We start from the raw sequence: 5,935 nt of genomic DNA on the forward strand, positions 1-5,935 counted from the left end.
AAAGAAAAGTATAATTGAAATCATTCACATGTTCTGATACAAATATATTTCAATTATTCAAATTGAAGTAATAGAGCGCTCTGTACATTTTGATTTACTTTACATTCTTCTCAATGGTTCAAATTAAAAACAAACCAGCTGAGTTTTTGACGTTATTTTTATGTCTTAATATTGAACTTATTTTTCGTTTGATGTTCTGCAACTTTTTCATTATAATAAATTTCTAACACAATCTCATGTTTTGTACATCTCTATTACATATTATAATTTTACACGACAGTGTATTTATAGTTTTTTTTATTTTTGTGTCTATTGTGCTTACTCAATCATGCTAATAGATTTTTCATTATTATTATTATTATTATATTACACAATTATATATACAGCGTATATAATCAATATTTTTGTTGCATCATACCAAATCTAAAAGTAATTATAATACTTTTTTCAATTTTATTTATTAAGAAGATATAGAATAAAATCTAGATTTTTATCTCCTATTTATTCTAATGTCTTCTATTTATTGGAATGTACTATATAGTATGAGGAATTTATTAATTTATATAGTTTCTCAATGTTTATTATATACTTGAGTTATTAATTTGTAAAAAATTATATAATATGTTATATGAATAGTTATTACATATAAAAAAATTGAATGATTTTGAGCAGATGCTAATTATATATTATATTTATTTCTTATAAGTAAAAATTTATAACTTTTATAACTTTTAAGTAAAAGTTTTATATTTTAGAGATTTAAGGATTAAAAATTTCATTTTTTTTTAAATAAAGCTCTTTAAGTGAACTTACTTTTTTATATAAAATGATTTTGTAATATTTAAACAATTATAGGATATTTAAGGATATAAAATAAGTAAAAATTGAATAGTTTAGTTTATTATCTATAGTTTGTATATATCCTATATATAACTATAGATTTTATTTTAAAAATATATAATTGTAAAATTTTAATTTAAAAATTTTTCTCAAATTTTTACGTTATCTTGCAACTGTGTTGGCAATTTGTAGATTTGTTCTTTGCAATGTCTTTGTAATGTTTCATTGCAACTTGCAAAATTGCAATGAAACATTACAGAGACATTCCTACAATGTAATTGTAATAATTTATATTGTATGCAGGTTCTCTCGTTTTATCAAAGATAGAAATATTTTTAACTCACTCCAAAACGTAAATAGCATCTATGGTAAGGATTCAAACGTCTAGTCCGTGGGCCGTACCTTTGACATTCCTGATCTATGGTATGTCTATTATGCTTATGTATATACTACACGATGTGGTAAAAGATAACGATTTCGTTGTATTAATGAGAGCTTGCTATTTCCAGTTTGACTGCGTCGAAAGAATAAGTAAGATTAAGTGTATTAATTATTAAATACACATTTAAGTGTTGATACGCGTTAAGTGCACAAGTATTAATACGCGATTAAGAACACGTTTAAGTGTTACGCAATTGAATATAAGAACACGATTAAAATTCACTTTCAACAGAACTTTGTTGAGGTAAGTTTACCATAATACCACAATATAATAAATTATAAGTTTATAATGTAATAAATTGTTATATTAAATTAATAGACACACACCACATATACATATACTTATTCACATTACTATTATTATGCAGATTATTATGAATGCTTTCTAACAATATATACAATGCTTCGATTTTATAACTTTTATTAACGACGATAACATTATTATTAATATTATTGTATATATATTTTGATGTTAAAATATGTATATAATACATGATAATGATAATGATATTATCGTTAAAAATTATAAAATCGTAGTAAAAGTAAAACCATAAGATATAGTATATATATATATATATATATATATATATATATATATTTTAGTTTTGTAATTTTAAAAGATATAAATATGTAATATACAAATTTATATTTATATATTTGTATATTTATTAATCTTAATTTGAAAACGATTCATTTTCAAGTGAATAAATACTTTACAATATATTTAATACTTTTACAATATATTTGCTAATTGATTTTAATTTTATCAGAAGTTTTTAATTTTATCAGATATTATTTTTTCTATAAGTTTCGATGAATAAAACATTGTTTACATTATAATATGTATAACATTTTTATGAATAATTTATTAAAATTTGTAAAAAATGTAATAATATTTAAAGAAAATTAAAATAATTCTTATTTGAAAGCTTAATAATATCATAAAACTTATATATAACTTATATATTACTTAATTTATATTAATTGTATTATTGTGTAAATGTGAAAGTATTATCATAACACTTTTTTTACAATTCAATTTATTAAGAAGAAATAGATCGAAATATTTAGATTTCTAATCTTGAATTGAGAAGAAAAATAAATCAAAATGTTTGCATTTTTAATCTTAAGTTAAAAAAAATAAATCAAAAATTGTCTACATTTCTATTTCTATATAAACAATTAAAATTATGTTTGTATATTGAATATTATGAAAGGCTATAATGGTTCTTTGTATTAATTTTTCTAATTGTACGTTTTAAATACTTTTGTGTCATTCAAATAATTTGCAATTTTATTTTAAGAAGAGAATCTATAATAATTTGGCATATAATTTACATTATGATTTACAAAAGAAAACATTGACATTTAAAACATGACAAATTATTGATATAGAAGAATGAATAGAATATGTAAATTGTATTTTTTATATTTTCATCCCGTAATCAGGAAATAATATTTTTTAAAACATTTTTAAAAATTTTTATAAAATATTTTTGAAACACTATTTTAAAGCATTAAAATTATAAATCTTTTTTAATTCATTAAAAAAAAATAATTATTTTAATATTTTCTTTAAATTATTATTTCAAACAACAGATTCATGTAAAATAATTAATGAAATATATATATATATATCTCATCTTTGTATATTTTGTAGGATAATTATTAATTTTGCATCTTTACAATATTAAATCTAAAAATGTCACAATATAATTTGGATGATTCGGAAGATCATAACTCAAATCATATATTTCAAAACTCTGAAAATCATATTGATAAACTTATTGAAATTGACAATTTAAATGCAATGGAACTATTAACACCAAGTGATGTACTTGAAAGTATACAAATGTATGATTCAACAGTGTAAGTAAAAAGTTTATGAAAATTGAAGAAAAAAAAAGGAATAACAATTATAAATAAAATAGAATAAACAATTATTTTAATTAATTTTCATTATTCTTTTATATTTTTTGTATTATTTGCATTTTTTGCATTATTTTTTGTATTATTTATTGTTTTTAAAATTTTAATAATTAATCTTAATATTAATTAAAAAAAAAATATATATATATATATATATATATATATATATATATATATACATACACACACACACACACATATCCAATGTAACATAAATAATGCAAAAAATACAAAAGAATAATGAAAATTAATTGAAATAATTGTTTATTCTGTTCGGTTTATACATATATATACACACACACACATACACATAACACATGTACTCACAAAGTAAATTATAAATTACGAAGAAACCTGTTGATTTTATTAAAATTTGATTTTATAAAAACTTTTATTAGTATAAAGAATATGCAATAAAAGTAAGGAATTTAATTTAAAAAATTCAAAGTAAGTTTCCCTTGATTTTGAAGACTTAAAATTAAACTAATAAAATCAATAAATAGATCTCTTTTTTAAACTCTAATTTTTATCTGAAATATTTTTTATAAATTTATAAAACAATTTTACATTATTTTGATCTGTAGAATATATAAAAGATGTTTGACAATAAGTAAGACAAAATTTAAGGAATGATTCTACATGATAAAATAAAACAAAAATCAAAAGCAACAAAATTTCTGTAGAGACTTCATTTTTTAATTATAAATATTTAAAAGTTTGTTTAAAAAGTATCCAGAATTTAGCAATTCACTGTACACTTTTGCGTTACATAATATTTTAAGAGCAATATAGCTTATGCTCGCTAAAAATTTTGTAGATTACCATGTTTCAGACACCTTTCACACAAATTTTCAAATACTTATAATTAAAAAAAACGAAGCTTTCATTGAATTTTTGTTATTCTTGATTTTCGTCTTATTTTATCAAGTAGAATCATTTCTTAAACTTTATCCCGCCTGTTGTCGAACATCTTGTATATATATATATATATATATATATATATATATATATATATATGAATATGTGTAAAGTGTGCGCGCCTTCTAATTTATTATTAATTATATTAATTAAATTATATTATTAATTATATTAATTAAATTATATTAGTGAAATTGTTGGCTATGTTGATAACATCGAATCTCCACGTTGCGTGGGCTCGCAACAACAATATAAGTTCTTCAAATTTTATTTAAATAACGGAAAAGGAAAAAGGGTTCAAATTGTTGCCTGGAATGATGACATTGATTTTGTGGAACATCATATAAAAGTAAACACTATAAGTATTATTATTATTTTTAATTTTTAATTTTTATTTATTTATTAACGTTTCCGTGAAATATTTTTTGTTTTTCATGTTCTATAAATATATTCTTTATAAATATAAATAAATAAATAATTAATATATATATATATATATATATATATATATAACATTTTCATTTTAGATACTTATTATAAATAAATAAATATATAGATATATATATATATATATATGTATATATATATATATATATATATATATATACAAGGGTAGTTCGAAAAGTTCTCGGCCTAATATAGAAATGTCGCTAAGAATATCAAATGGCTATGATTTTTCTCAAGTTTAATCCCTCAGAGGGCGTACCGCACAGTTTCAGACAGATTCGTTCGCTAGTTTGTTTACTGTGCTCGAGTAAAACAGACAAGATTTGATACTTCTCCAAAAATGGATAAAATTGAATATCGCGCAGTCATAAAATATTTCGTTTTAAAAGGATTAACGGCAACAGAAATAAAAAACGAGCTGGATTCCACTTTGGGAGACTCTTCTCCATCATTTTCAACAGTGAAGAAATGGGCTGCTGAATTTAAACGTGGCCGTTCATCCATCTTTGACGATGAACGTTCGGGTCGCCCGAAAACCGCCACGAATGAGGAAATCATTCAAAAAATCCACGATAGCGTGTTAAATGATCGACGAGTAAAAGTGCGTGAGCTTTCTAACATTGCAAACATCTCAATAGATCGTGTTCACAATATCTTACATGAACATTTGCATATGAGAAAGCTCTCAGCGCGATGGGTGCCGCGTTTGTTAACGGTCGATCAGAAACGCATTCGAACGAACATTTCTCAAGAGTGCTTGGACTCCATGAATTGCGTTTCGAATTGTTACCACACGCACCGTACTCGCCAGATTTAGCTCCCAGTGACTTCTTTTTGTTTCCGAATATGAAAAAATGGCTTGCTGGAAAAAAATTCACGTCAAATGCGGAGGTCATCGCTGAGACGAATGCTTATTTTGGAGGCTTAAGCAAATCGTATTATACTGAGGATATAAAAAAATTAGAACATCGTTGGTCTAAATGTATTGAGTTGAAAGGGGACTATGTTGAAAAATAAAAAAGATTTTTGCTGGAAATCATGTGTTTTCTTTGCCAGGCCGAGAACTTTTCGAACTACCCTCGTATATATATATATTTATTGTATTTATTTATAATAAGTATCTAAAATGAAAATGTTTACTAAAAAATTCTTATAAATTATTAGAAGAGGAAAAAAATATATATACATATACACTGTATACACATATAATATGCAATTTACGATAAAATGTAAACTTTATAAATTTTTATAAGTATTAATGAATCTTCATATGTGCGTATTCTTTGTGTCAAAAAAAATGTAAAAAGATAGTCTAGAAGATCATGTATATACGTCGTTATATTTAATCTACTGTCTAAAG

The 5,935-nt window shown here is 22.4% G+C and overlaps 1 long non-coding RNA gene across 1 annotated transcript; it reads left to right on the top strand.

Moving 5' to 3' along the window:
- The first annotated feature begins 1,178 nt into the window (after positions 1 to 1,178).
- LOC112639079 lies at positions 1,179 to 4,480 on the top strand. The gene is made up of 3 exons (XR_003123289.1): positions 1,179 to 1,263; positions 1,350 to 1,525; positions 4,318 to 4,480. It is a non-coding gene; the product is annotated as an uncharacterized LOC112639079 (long non-coding RNA).
- The last annotated feature ends 1,455 nt before the right edge of the window (positions 4,481 to 5,935 follow it).

The sequence above is a fragment of the Camponotus floridanus genome, unplaced genomic scaffold (assembly GCF_003227725.1).
Source record: "Camponotus floridanus strain SB8 unplaced genomic scaffold, Cflo_v7.5 scaffold457, whole genome shotgun sequence".
In the NCBI taxonomy this organism is placed as follows: Eukaryota; Metazoa; Arthropoda; class Insecta; order Hymenoptera; family Formicidae; genus Camponotus; species Camponotus floridanus.